Here is a 15,611-nt window from a genome sequence, read left to right on the forward strand (position 1 = left end):
ATCGGTTACTTGAGTCTGCCGAAAATCTCAACATCTTGCTCGAGGAACAGTTTGGTTTCCGACGCGGTCGGTCAACTGTACACCAACTGACCCGAGTTACCAACGTCCTCAGACGGAACAAGTTTGTCTCGAAAACATCCGCCATGGCCTTACTCGATGTCGAGAAGGCATTTGACAATGTATGGCATGATGGCCTGGTGTACAAACTACAACGCTACAATCTTCCCAGCTACCTGGTGAAAATCATCAACAATTACCTGTCGGCAAGGACATTCCGGGTCTCAATCAGCGGAGCGAGTTCCAATGCGCACAACATCGTCGCAGGCGTTCCCCAGGGCAGTATCCTCGGGCCCCTGCTTTTCAATCTGTTCACCTCCGACATGCCAGAACCTCCAGAAGGCGGCATTCTGTCTCTGTTCGCAGATGACACCTCCATCGTCTACAACGGTAGAGTGATCAGAGCGCTAGTGGCAAAACTCCAACGAGGCCTGGATGCCCTGACAGAGTACCTCACCAGCTGGAAGATCTGTATCAACGCGGCGAAGACCCAGGTCATCATTTTCCCCACTCCAAATCCCTAAACTTGTTCCGCCTGGGAACTGTAAAATCATCCTCAATGGCACGACTGTGGAATGGGCCAATGAGGCCGGCTACCTTGGCTTGACCCTCGACAGCAAGCTTATTTTCAGGCAACAGGTTGACAAAACGGTGACAAAGTGTAACGTCTTGTTGAAACTACTGTACCCTTTGATCAACCGCCGGTCGTCATTGTCCCTGAAAATAAGCTTGCTGTCTACAAGCAAATCATCCTCCTGTGATCGAATATGGCATGCCGGTCTGGGAGAGCTGCGCTAAAACCCACCACCTCAAACTTCAACGGGTCCAAAACAAATTCCTGAGGATGATCCTCAACACCCCTCCCAGGACAAGAACATCCGAGGTCCACCGTCTGGCCGGAATAAAAACCTTACATGAACGCTTTGGTGAGTGTAAAGAAAAGTTTAGGGTCCGTTGCTTGCATTCGGATCAGGCTCCAATTAGGGCGCTAGTTCCAATCTAGGTTATCAAATTTTTGACGTAGGACTACGTCTGTCTTTTCTATATTGGGGTACACTTTACGATTGCGTAAATCGGTGACCGTCACGAAAATATGATAGACTTTAAACTTTAATATCTCATCCGTTTCTCGATGGATTTTCATTTTTTTTGGACCATTCGATCAAGGATGAGTCAACGCTTCTTTGTATTTATATGAAAATACTGAATTTTAACTATTTATTATCGAAAATTGATAAAAAGTTTAGAAATAGGTCAACCAACCAATCACGTACATGCATCTCTATCACAGACATCAAAAATCAGTCACTTGCGGGTTTTGATCTAATCCTCAGTTTGAACAAGATTTTACGCAGAGCAGACGCATCAAAGCGATCGCGCACACAGCATCACGAAGGCGCTAATGACATTTTCAAAGAAAATCCATCGCATTGGTGGTGGTACTCGATGTGTTGCTGCAGATCATTCAACCTCAACGAACCAGACTTTCATATGAAGAAAAGGTTGACCATAAAAATAGCACTGTGGCGATCCCGCACCGCTACTGCCGATGCTGAAAATTTATTACAAATTGAGGTGTCAGTTAGTTGGAAAGGAACATTGGGAAAAGAAAATTGGTTATTCTCAGGACCAACATTATATAAAAAGAAAGAGTTAATTGCGAAAATGGACTGTTTCGGTGGCATCGGGTTTGGCGTGGTAGCTTGGTTGCTGTTAGTGACCCCATCCATTCAAATTTATTGCATCATCTCCCTCCGACGCGCTATCAAATTCGCTATTTACGATTGAGTTTTGCACTTTGAAGAAAGTTTATTTCGGATAGTCGGATCAGCCTTCTTTTGTATAAAATGGTGGCTTTTGTATAAAATCAATGAAGACGCCACCTCAGTGGAAACTTTACACAGCAACCACCCATCGGTGAACGTCGCTCGGACAGACAGATGCCGAAAGCTAATGTTTTGCAATATGAAGAAACTCTGAAGAAACTGTTGTCGTTCCTCGCAACAATACGCATCTAAGATAAACTACATCTCATAACCAAATTCAGAATCGAGAAAATTTCATAGGATTCTTAGAATTTGTCATTCTTCGAACGGTCCGTTGTCTGCGGAATCTCGATCGAAATGGCTCGCGCGCGCCGAAAAGCAGCTTTCTTATATCTAATGAAGTAATTCCATTAGCCCCGCCCCTTCATTAATCGTTATGAGTGCACATTATATTTACACCCATATCAGATCACAAAGGGGCGGGGCTAACGGGCTTAATTTATTAAATACAAAAAAGCTGCTTTCCGGCGCGCGCGAGCCATTTTGATCGGGATTCCACAGAGAGCGGTTCGACATTCAATGCAGCGGAGCGGACACAGCAGCACTGAGTGGGTGGCAATGCTGAAAATTTATTTCAACTTTTGGAGGCTTAGGGAAAAATCATCGAGTGGCGGTCTGACAGTTGCAACGCAAGGTGTCGACAAGCGATTGGATGCAGTTAGTTATTGGACAGAAGGCGCATTGGGAAAAGAAAATTGGTTCTTCTCAGGACCAACATTTTATGGAAAGAAAGAGTTTATTGCGAAAATGGACTGTTTCGCTGGCAGTGGGTTTGGCGTGGTACCTTGGTTGCTGTTAGTGATTCCATCCATTCAAATTTACTGCATCATATCCCTCCGACGCGCTATCAAATTCGCTATTTACGATTGAGTTTTGTACTTGAAAGAAAGTTTATTTCGGATAGTCGGATCAACCTTCTTTTGTATAAAATCAATGAAGACGCCACCTCTGTGGAAACTATCTACAGCAACCACCCATCGGTGAACGTCGCTCGGACAGACAGATGCCAAGAGATAATGTTTGGTTATATGAAGAAACTTCGTCTAGAGTTAAATTAATGTTGTTACTCTTCACAACAATACGCATCTTAGATAACCAACAGCTCATAACCAAATTCAGAATCTTGCGAGAAAATTTCATAAGATTCTTAGAATTTGTCATTTTCCGAAAGGTCCGTTGTCTGCTGCGGAATCCCGATCAAAATGGCTCGCGCGTCTCAAAAAGCAGCTTTCTTATATCTAATGAAGTAATTCCATTAGCTCCGCCCCTTCATTAGTCGTTATGAGTGCACATTATATTAACACCCATATTAGATCACAAAGGGGCGGGGCTAACGGGCCTAATTTATTAAATACAAGAAAGCTGCTATTCGGCTCGCGCGAGCCGTTTTGATCGGGATTCGGTTCAACATTCGATGCAGCGGAGCGACAGCAGCACGAAGGCGGTCGGACAATTTCAACGCAAGGTGCTGTCAAGCGTTTGGATGCAGTTACTTATTGGAAAGACGCATTGGGAAAAGAAAATTGGTTCTTCTCAGGACCAGTATTTTATGGAAAGAAAGAGTTAATTGCGAAAATGGATTGTTTCGGCGGCATCGGGTTTAGCGTGGTAGCTTGGTTGCTGTTAGTGATTCCACCTGTTCAAATTAATTGCATCATCTCCCTCCACCGCGCTATCAAATTTACTAGTTACGATTGAGTTTTGCACTTTAAAGAAAGTATCGGATTGTCGGATCAACCTTCTTTTGTATGCATAAAGACCTTTTTGGAGGACACCATCCTCAAAAATGACCGAAATAAAGGAGAAATAAGCAGAATCAGAAGTGGCGTGAAACCAAACACAAATATATTTATATGCAACGTTTGGTCTTCGCCCGCGATGTAAGCGTTCGTGGCAAAGTAAGGATTGTGATGTCCCCGACTGAAAGTCAGTCGAGTGGCTTCAGCGGCCAATGAGTCATGTTAATTCCACGGTTAGAGACTCAAAGTCCATCCAACTGGGAACAGCTATTCGACTTCTTGATTCAGTTGGCCTCCGAGCAGTTTGCTCAATGTTAATAAAACGACACAAATTATTATGGCAAATACCATCAATTTCAAATAGCTACGTAGTCCTACGTCACCTTTGCGTACAACCCGATTGGGCTGCACCTTTGAGTTTTTATTGTAAATATTAGTGTACATAGTAGTTAGGTTATCAAATTTTAAAAAACACACCAGCGCCTCCTAAAGGCCGTCATGATACATTATATTTTAAAAATTAAGTAATAGCATAATAATAATAATAATAATAATAATAATTGAAATTGAAGTTGGAGGGCCAAGCCGGCCGATCACTGTACATGTATAAAAATGATTGTAGAACAAAACATGTTTTAAATAAAGAAGAATTTTACTACTACTACTACTGGAATTACTTCATTAGATATAAGAAAGCTGCTTTTCGGCGCGCGCGAGCCATTTCGATCGGGATTCCACAGACAACTGACCGTTCGAAGAATGACAAATTCTAAGAATCCTATGAAATTTTCTCGATTCTGAATTTGGTTATGAGATGTTGGGTTCAATCAAAGTTAATTGCCTATTTCCGGGGATTAAACCACCCGACTTGGACGTTAATTTACAATGTTATCGTCTTCATTGATTTTATACAAAAGAAGGCTGATCCGACTATCCGAAATAAACTTTCTTCAAAGTGCAAAACTCAATCGTAAATAGCGAATTTGATAGCGCGTCGGAGGGAGATGATGTAGTGAATTTTAATGGATGGAATCACTAACAGTAACCAAACTACCACGCCAAACCCGATGCCACCGAAACAGTCCATTTTCGCAATTAACTTTTTCTTTACATAAAATGTTGGTCCTGAGAAGAACCAATTTTCTTTTCCCAATGTTCCTTTTCAACTAACTGACTGACGTTACAGTGCTATTTTTATGGTCAACCCTTTCTTCATATGAAATGCTGGTTCGTTGAGGTTGAATGATCTGCAGCAACACATCGAGCACCACCACCAATGCGATGGATTTTCTTTGAAAATGTTATTTGAGCCTCCGTGATGCTGTGGCCGCTCCGCTGCGATCGCTTTGATGCGTCTGCTCTGCGTAAAATCTTATTCAAACTGAGGATTAGATCCAAACCCGCAAGTGATTGATTTTTGATGTCTGTGCTAGTGATGCATGTACGTGATTGGTTGGTTGACCTATTTCTAAACTTTTTATCAATTTTTCCTAATAAATAGTTAAAAATCTGTATTTTCAGATAAATACAAAAAAGCGTTGACTCATCCTTGATCGAATGGTCCAAAAAAATTGAAAATCCATCGAGAAACGGCTTAGATATTAAAGTTTAAAGTCTATCATATTTTCGTGACGGTCCCCGATTTTCGCAATCGTAAAGTGTACCCCAATATAGAAAACACAGACGTAGTCCTACGTCAAAATAAAATAAAACAACGCCTTCTTTAAATGATCGCATCTGTCCGGTGTAATGAGAATGGAGGAGATGCCTTCTTTAAATTAAGGCCTCTCGAGACAGAAATTCTGTCCGCAATAAAGCAAAAAGAGGAGATTATTCGTTTACTGAACAAGTAGCACGCTTGCCAGGTATAACAAATAATTGATATGAAGCAATTATATGTTTCAAAACTGCTGTTATATCACACCACATTTATCTAAGAAAATGCTAATTTGTTTGACATAACATTCTGAAAAACGGCATTCTTCCAAAGGTCATTCTGAAAAAGGTAGAATCCATCAAAAATCACACCGCAAAAGTTACAGACCGCCTAATTATGTATTGAGAAAATGAATTCGGCAAAATGTTTTTCGGTGAAATATGATACATTCAATACATATTGCGTAATAAGGGATCTTATATATTTTTTCCTTATTCTGGCCAAATTCGCCTGCATCAAAATAAGAGATCAGATTATTCCTTATTCTCATTCTCAATTAATTCATTCTTGCATTATTTCGAGCTAACGCCTATTTTTGAAGGACCACATCTACCATTTTCTTACTTTGTAAAAATGTCTTCTTTTAAAGAATGCATCACATCCTCCATATTCAGGGCAGATACATGTTATTAAAGAACGAATAATAACATTCGGAACATTATTCCGAGCAGATGCTATGAATCACATTCACCATTGCCTCTTTCCGGGCAAACGCATTATTTTTGTTTACAAGGATTCACATCCACCATTGCATTATATATTTGAAGAAGGTATATACACGACTGGAGTTTGATTCCGAAGATAGGAAAAATATTTGTCAATCGGAATTGCAGTTTGATACTATCTTGGGAGAAAAAAAACTACCGCCATCGGGGGTGACAATGGGTCTAGGGGGTGAGAATGGGTCATCGCTCTCACCGGCAGCCTAGAGGTCGTAGAGCAAAATCGTTCAAAAAGGTCTCTTATATTTTAGTCTTCTTGCCCTCAGATACATTCAATATATTCTACAAGCATTCTAAGTAGTTGAAACAGTGACCCATTCTCACCCCCATTTGACCCATTGTCACCCCCGACGACGGTACCTTAGAAAACGCTGAACTCTGACATCTTTATAATTCAACAACACATCTTGGAGGAACAAGAACTACAAATACTCCTATAAGACACTCTTGAATGTATTTTTGAACGCTGCTTTTATCAGACGCATACAACAGTCGATTGCGAAGATGTGTTTGAAAGAGGTATTTTATTTTCGGGGAATTGTTCCATTCGGGGAAATGTTACATTCGGGGAATTGTTACATTCGGGGAAATTGCATTCGGGGAATTGTTACATTCGGGGAAATTACATTCGGGGAAATTGCATTCGGGGAATTGGTTTTCGGGGAATTGTCGTACAATCGAATGAGACTTACTGACCCTTAGCAGCAATGACAAAGAATATACTAAAGGATAACAACAAGTCTATCAAGTATGTGAGCATATTCTTCTGCTTCGTGGCTTCAAGTTAACCAATATGGCCTAGGTGGACAATAGCATAGAATATAGTTTTAAGGTCAGATGGAATTGGTTACAGCAAAAAGAGTTGGTTTTTGTGAGTCTAACGTAGTCCATTCAGCCTTACACTATATTAGTATCACTACACCGAAGTGTCTGGTGGCAGATTTTCTTTCCTCTTATAAAACCATCAATCATAAGCATTATAGATTCGTCCTTCTTGGTGTCTTTCACATTCCTATAAAATTAAATTAAATAATTACAAAATAGGTATCCATGGGAAAACTATATGATCTTTGAACAACATAATGGAGAATATTTTGACATTTGTTTATTTGTAGATTCCGGATGAGTGCCAATATTTTTCAACTAATCAAGGCCTACATTGATAAAAATTTGTAAATATTTTCTACCTCTTGAATGTCAAAAAGGCACTCACTCGGCCGCCATTATCGAGCGCAAAATACTGGATATTTTTTATTTTTTGATATGTTGTAGCAGATAATATATGTATGTACTTTTTCTGCACTATTGGCTATAATAGAAAAATGATGAACAAACAAGTTATAATTTTTTTTAAATGAGTTGGTTTTCCAAAAACGGCCGAAATATTTTTTTACGTTTTCATTGACTCAATATAATGAAAGTACGTAAAATTTCCAATGAAAAAGGTGTACTCCATTTTTTTCTAAGTGATACCGTTTCTGAGATACAGCGGTTATAAGATAAAATAAACCGATTTTTAAAATTTTCAGTTGTTTTCGAATGTTTTTCGAATCTATTCAACCTAGAATCAAATTTTACAGAGTCGTTGATTTTTATTGACACCTAGTCGACCCGACAGACGTTGTCCTGCATAGTAGGCAAAAATTTTCATACAATCCTTTATTTTAGTTTCTCACGGTACCGTCAACTGGGGGGAAGATGATCATTTTTACGACAAAACATGCAATAACAATGTGTGTTTACATTTTAAATCGAAACAAATATTTTAAAACATGTACTGCTATACGTTGCAATAATCAACAACTTTAGTTTTCTGAAATGCGTTCGCATTTATTAAAATAAATTAAATTATCACACATTTTTTGAGTAATCTGGTTTGGGGTGAAGTTGATCAAGACAGCTTCACTAAAATCATTATAACCTAGTAGTCAAAATACACTAGGCTATTTGTATGAATGTTGAATTTACTACGTAAAGAAGTCTACGAAGTCAATATTTGAAACGAAAATAGCGTCATTTATGACTATCTCTCTCTTTCTTCCACAAAATACATTTTCATGATTATAACATTACTTGAACGGAGAATGTTGTTGACTACCGCTTCATAAAAAAATTTGGCACTTTTGACTGACATATCAATTGATCATCTTCGCCTCAATGATCATCTTCCCCCCCATTTGACGGTATACTCAACTTTTATCGTAATTTTCGGATCAGGATATAAACCCGTCAGAAACTATAACGAACATATCTGCCGAATGAATGAAGAAAATTCATCCAGCCGTTTCTGTGTTATACGGATACGAACACAGACCATTTCATTTTTATTAAATAGAATACTCATAATGGAGTAGTGGATGGCCTTTTTCATGGTATGAGGTTGTGGAAAAATACTTTACTTAGAAAAAAAAAACAAATAATTTGTTTTTATAAATACAACCTTGAAGTGAACCATCTTGGAAAAGAATCTTTCAACCATACTAATTTTTGATAAATGTTATAGCGGAAAACTAGAATAAATCTTTGCACAGGTGGGCAAAATTCGAACGTACGTACGGAACGTACATATCATATAGTGATATATTATATTTCAATCAAAAATAAATATTTTAGCAACGCTCTTCTGTTATAGTTGGCAAGTATCATAAAATTGCGTTTTATTCTAATGACAGCGATAAGCAGAAAACAAGCTTACGATAATTTAGGTGATAATGCGTTTGAAGATGGACACCTGTTGCAAGGATTTAATAAACGTGTTTAAAAAAACGTTTTGGAGAGTTTTCTGGAATTGACCAGACAAACTACCCACTCTAGTGGTGATGATTTATTGTGTAATGGAGAGAAAAATATTCGAATGATTGATTTTAGTTCAAGTGGCAGCAGGGACTATGTCCAAAGGCTTGACGATCCCTCCCCAGGCCATCTGCGAGTTGTGGGGCTTGCCTAGGATGTGGTGGGGTTTGACAGTGGGCCCTGTTAAATTCCTATAAAAAGGTGCATGTATCCGCAAGTAGGCCCCACCAAAGCGACCGTGTGCCGCTCAAAGCGCACAAGCCCAAGTCCTGGTGTTAGGTGGCACGCTAAACAGCCCTGACACGACGCCCCGACGAGACAGGAGGTTTGCGCAGGCCCAATAAACCGCCTGGTAAACCAATAATTACGAACAATATAAGAGATAATGCGACTCGATGTAATCGGCAAAGACCTATAGGTCTACTATAGGCGATGAATAAAGGAACACGATTGGGAGCTTGGAACATGGAACTTCAAGTCGCTAAGTTTCGCAGGTTGCGACAGGATGATCTACGATGAATTACATCCCCGCAACTTCGACGTCGTCGCACTACAGGAGATTTGCAGAAACGACAGGACAGAAAGTGTGGAAAAGCGGGCATCGAGCAGCTACCTTCTACCAAAGCTGTGGCACCACCAACGAGCTGGGAACCGGCTTCATAGTGCTGGATAAGATGCGCCATCGTGTGATTGGGTGGCAGCAATTCAACGCAAGGATGTGCAAGCTGAGGATTAAAGGCTGTTTCTTCAACTATCATCAACGTGCACTGCCCACACGAAGGGAGACCCGACGACGAGAAAGAAGTGTTCTACGCACAGTTGGAGTAGACATACGATGGATGCACACTGCGGGACGTCAAAATCGTCATCGGTGACATGAACGCACAGGGATGCAGGGAGGAAATGTATAGACCGGTCATCGGACCGGATAGTCTGCACACCATATCGAATGACAACGGCCAACGATTCATAAAATTCGCAGCCTCCCGCGGAATGGTAGTCCGAAGCACCTTCTCTCCCCGCAAAAATATCCACAAGGCCACAGGGAGGCTAACCAAGAAACGGAAAACCAAATCGACCACGTTCTAATCGACGGTAAATTCTTCTCCGGGTCATTACCAAGATTTGTGAGGAGGAAGGTTTGCCGCAGGAGTGGATGTAAGATGTCGTGTGTCCCATCTACAAAAAGTGCGATAAGCTGGGTTGTAGCAACTATCGTGACAAGCTACTCTCCCAAATTTTATGCCGTCGACTAGCACCAACTGCAAGGGAGTTCGTGGGGCAGTACCAGTCAAGATGAATACACCACTAGGTGTTCCAATCTGCCAAATTCACGATTCAGCCATCTTGGATTTTAGTATGGGAGAGCCAGTCGGTTTTTTTTGGTTTGCACTGAAAATGAATTTTTCACCCCCGCCTTCTTCTCTTCCATAAACTTGGCAGATGGGAGCACCTACTAGTGTATTCATCTTGGTACCAGGCGGGTTTTATGGGCAAAAGCTCTACCACGGACCAGGTGTTCGCCTTTCGTCAAGTACTGCAGAAATGCAGCGAAAACAACGTGCTCACACATCATCTATTTATCGACTTCAAAGCTGCATATAATACATTCGATCAGGACCAGCTATGGCAGCAAATGCACGAACACGGGTGTCCGGATAAACTGACACGGTTGATCAAAGCGACGATCGATCGGGTGATGTGCGTAGTTCGAGTTTCAGAGGCATTCTCGAGTCCCTTCGAAACACGCAGAGGGTTACTTAAGGTGATGGTCTTTCGTGTCTGCTATTCAACATCGCTTTGGAAGGGGTAATACGAAGAGCAGGGATTAACACGAGTGGTACAATTTACAATAAGTCTTTGGACTCCATAAGACGCTCCGATCTAATAGAGTTCGCCGCCGTACCAAACTGACTATCTACAAAACGCTTATAAGACCGGTAGTTCTCTACGGACACGAGACCTGGACGATGCTCGTGGAGGACCAACGCGCACTGGGAGTTTTTGAAAGGAAAATGTTGCGTACCATCTATGGTGGGGTGCAGATGGCGGACGGTACGTGGAAGAGGCGAATGAACCACGAGTTGCATGAGCTGCTAGGAGAACCATCCATCGTTCACACCGCGAAAATCGGACGACTGCGGTGGGCCGAGCACGTAGCCAGAATGTCGGACAGTAACCCAGTGAAAATCGTTCTCGACAACGATCCGACGGACACAAACAGGCGAGGTGCGCAGCGGGCAAGGTGGATCGATCAGGTGGAAGATGACCCTCCTTGCGGACCCTCCGTAGACTGCGTGGTTGGTGACCTGTAGCCTTGGACCGAGCCGAATAGAGATGACTCTTATATACCGCATAGGTCTTAGTCTGAATAAATAATAATTATAATGATTTTAGTGCAAAGAAGTTTTCAAGCTAATTCATTGATAGGACTCTACAAATGCAACTTTTGGCTATATTTTTTAATTCGTGCAAGGCCAAAACAAACGGAATATAAGTTCACATACTGCAACGAATTCACACGACGTGTCCTCTTCTTCCCCTGTCCTTCTTCACACGGCCAAGGACAGTACAATATTGTATATAAGCCTTACGTTATAAGATATAGCAAAAACTAGTACAGTTGAAAGATTCTTTTTCGAAATGGTTGACTGTGAGGTTGTACACGGAAGACAGATTATTTGGTTTTTTCTTAGTAAAGTATTTTTTCTTCACACTCTCATACCATGAGAATGGCCAACCACTGCTCCATTTCTAGCATTTGTCAATAACTATCAACGGCTCAGTAAAATTTGATTCTAGGTTGAATAAATTCGAAAATCATTCTAAAACTACTGAAAATTTAAAAAATCGGGGTAATTTATTTTATAACTGCTGTATCTCAGAAACGGTAGCACCTAGAAAAAAAAATGGTGTGCCCTTTTTCATTGTAAATTTTACGTACTTTCATAAAATCGAGTAGATAAAACATTAAAAAAATATTTCAACCATTTTTGGAATACCAATTTAAAAAAAAAATAAATATAACTTTTTTATCCATCATTTCTCCATTATAGCTCATTGTGCAAAAGAGTACATATATTATCTGCTACAACGCATCAAAAAATTTAAAAATATAGTAAAATTCGTTTTAGAGAAAATCGATTTGAAGTTTTATTTTCAATGATTGAACAATTTTTCTTTACAGTGTATATTTTTTTCACATAGTTCCGATGATTATCGAAAATATTGCCGAAAACACCAAAACGATCGGACAAGCCAAGCCAAGTTTTATTTTTTTGTAAGTGTTCAAGATGTTTTTGCCTAAGCCCTTGTCAAAAGTTAGGCTAGAGTCATAATGACAAACCAATAATGCAAATTATGTTTTTCTACCATAAAGAATATATATGCAAAATTTCTGGGAAATCAAAACATACAAAAATAAATCGACCTACGAGAGAATTGCTCATAAGAGAAAATTGACTCGCGATCATTGGCGTAACTAGCCTCGATGCCTGATGGGGGCGGAGGTCTCCAGCCCTTTCATCTAATATCTATATTTTGAGCATCTTTTCAAAAATTCTCGAACATTTTACCACCTCATCACGTTATCTTAAAGGTAATGTGATATATCCGGTCCAACCACCTAAGCAAATTGCGGGTCAATCACTCAAAGGACAATATGTGCTGGATTGTTCTATTTATATTCTACATACCTCAAATGAAAAAAAAATAATGCTACATTTCTCCAAACATTCCGATGAGAATCCTTCAGTAAATTCGACGGGAATGTTCCAAAGATTCCGACGGGAATCTACAGTGATTTCGACGGAAATCCTCCAATCAAGCGAAGGGAACCTCCAGAGATTCTGAACAGGAATGTACTAGGGGCTCCAAATCCTTCCGGGATGTCAACGGGAATCCTCCAGGGGTTCGGACGGGGATATTCCAGGAACTCCAGTAGGAATGTTCCAGGAGTTCCAACGGGAATGTTTCAGAGATTTCGTCGAAGATCCTCCAGGAATTCCAACGTTCATGTTCCAAGGATTTCGTAAGCAGTGTTCCAGGGATGTTGAAGCTAAATGTAGAAGGGATATGTGGAGGGATCCCGAAGCAAATCATCCAAGGATTCCGAATTAATCCCTCATGGATTCCGTAAAGAATCCTCCAGTGATTCCAAAGAGAACCTTCCAGATATGCTGAAACAAATCGTTGAGGGATTCCAAAGCAAATTTTTGAGGAATTGCGAAGCAAATCATCGAAGAATTCCGAAGCAAATTGTCGAATGATTCCGAAGCAATTCGTCGAGGGAGTCCGAACTAAATCTACGATGAATTCCGAAGCAAACCGTCGATGTATTCTGAAGCGAATCGTCGAATGATTCCGAAGCAATTCGTCGAAGGATTTTTAAGCAAATCGTCAGAGCGATTACAAATTAAATATTCAAGGGATTCCAAAGCGAACCGTCGAAGTATTCTGAAGGAAATCTCCGAATGATTCCGAAACAAATCTTTGAACGACTCCGGAGGAATTCCGAAGAAAATCAATGCGAGATTCTGAAGCAAATCCTTTATGGATTATGAAGGGATTCCCAAGGGTATCCCTCAACGACACCAAAATGAATCCAGTGGTGGATTCTTGTAGAATCTTCTGGATTCCGGTTGGAATACTTCGATGATTCAGAAAGGAATTCTTCAGAGATTCCAATGATAAATTTCATTGTATTCTGATGGGAATTCCTCTCAGATTCTGATGAAAATCCTTCTCCTACGCTGATAGGAATTGTGGAGATTATCATGCTAGGCATGCGAAAGTCTGCTGATAAACTGTTACTCCAGTCCGTGACAGTTGACTACATATTTTTGACTGCTGGTGAAGTACCTGCTTTGATTGATATTTTGGTGGCTCTCCGTTATTCTTCATGTCAAGCTTACTTTGATGCTTTCAAATCAATTAGATATTGCCTTTTCATATTTAACACCAAGTGCAATTTCGCTACCACACAGAAATCTTTCTCAGAAATGAGAAACAAGCTCATTTGTCTTTCACTCATTCCATTATGATAGTGTGAATATGGGAGATAACTTTTTTGTCTTCAAACTAACTAACAAGGGCTAACACCCATCAGTGCTTTATAATGACAGCTTGCGAAAAAAGTCTCTCACGGTATGCTACATATCGTACATGTATACAGAGATGATAGGTTAGAGACTTCTTTATTCTCATTTGAATTCAATCCCTGACCAAGCTACCACGCCAAACACGGATATCACTGAAGCAGTTCAGTTTGCAATCAACACTTTCTTTTAAAAAATGGTGGTCTTGATAAGAACGGATTTCCTTTCCCCAAATGCCCCTTTCCAATATCTAACAGCAACAAAACGCTTGTTAGAACCTTGCGATGGAATTTGACTTTTTTTACAATGGACTGCTATTTATAGTAGCTCTATAAGGTTCTAAATTCTAATTACACATCAGGATTTCAATTTTAATTCAAGTGATGCAACGATCTCCAACAGTGCTGCTATTTTCCGATGGCTACTCCATGATTTATTTTCTGCTGGGACCGCTGCTACTCGTGAGCATGAGCATGAGCATGATGACCGTGCACATATCGTAATTACTTACTCCGACCAGAACAATCGCAATTGCACATGGAACCAATGGGTGGAGGCATGAGATTTGCTCTCCAACCTCATTGTGCACAGTCCGAGAGCTCTAGTATTTTGGATAGTCGATAACGGCCATCGGTATGAAACGGTATGAAAGCCCATTTCTAGTTCTAGCAATTGCTAGAACATGAGAAATATATGAAAAGATACAAAGTAGGAGAAATGGAAAGGGCCTGGGATTGAACCCACGACCTTCTGCGTATGAGGCAGAAGCGGTAGCCATATGACCACCAAGCCCGATTTTCTGCTGGGACCGCTGCTATTCGTTGCGACAGACGAGTGCTGCTGTCAGCGATGGCCACTTGCCACTGCTGCTGGTCGACCACACTGCTGCTGAGTTGTTGCTTGATTTTGATGTCTGTGTTTGCGATGCAACGGTTGAGATATTAACGTTCAAAGTCTATTATATTTTCGTGACGGTCTTCGCAATCGCAAAAACCGATGTAGAAACACAGACGCAGTACTACGTCAAAACTACTGCTTGATCGAACTATTGATTTATTGCCTCCGAGAGACAGGGTCCCAACTCGAAGAGCATTATTAGAACACTGGACATAGTATTGAAACAATTTTCGTCTTTTATAAAGTACGGAAAGGTTGACAATTATTTGAGAACGGAACATTAAAGTTTCAACAGAGCTGTGGGTGCTAGGATGGAATGAAGAAGCACACAATTAAACGGCAACTGCACGTTTCTCTCCTTGGCTGAACCTCGCTACGATGATGCGATGCGTGATAGTACAGCATTTTTCGAATTAAATTTTCCACATGTTGTGCAATGCATATGTGTGATTTCCTGGAAGAAATTCCCGTGGAAAGTCAGGAAAATTTTCTGTGGAAATTCTTAGGATTTCCTTAGAATGCTATTGGAACTTCCTAAGATTTTTCTGGGGAAATTCAAAATGTCTTGTGGAAGCTCAAAACATTTTTATAATTTCATTAGAATTGAGCACATAAATTCGTATAATTTTTAGTAAATTACATTTATTTGACATCTGCAATAACTAATTCAGAAGCATATAGAATTTTCCTATAATAGCTCCGTATATCGTAAAAGGAGAAAAGAAGTGGTTATCAGGGCTTAAAAAATGAAATGATGCATTTAA

The 15,611-nt window shown here is 40.3% G+C and overlaps 1 protein-coding gene across 3 annotated transcripts in view; it reads left to right on the forward strand.

Annotated features, from left to right (window-relative positions):
• The window catches only part of LOC134215124 (slit homolog 2 protein), a 136,922-nt gene that overhangs the window by 102,837 nt on the left and 18,474 nt on the right, over positions 1-15,611 (forward strand). The window lies entirely within an intron of this gene.

This window comes from Armigeres subalbatus, chromosome 2 (assembly GCF_024139115.2).
Source record: "Armigeres subalbatus isolate Guangzhou_Male chromosome 2, GZ_Asu_2, whole genome shotgun sequence".
NCBI classification, from domain to species: Eukaryota; Metazoa; Arthropoda; class Insecta; order Diptera; family Culicidae; genus Armigeres; species Armigeres subalbatus.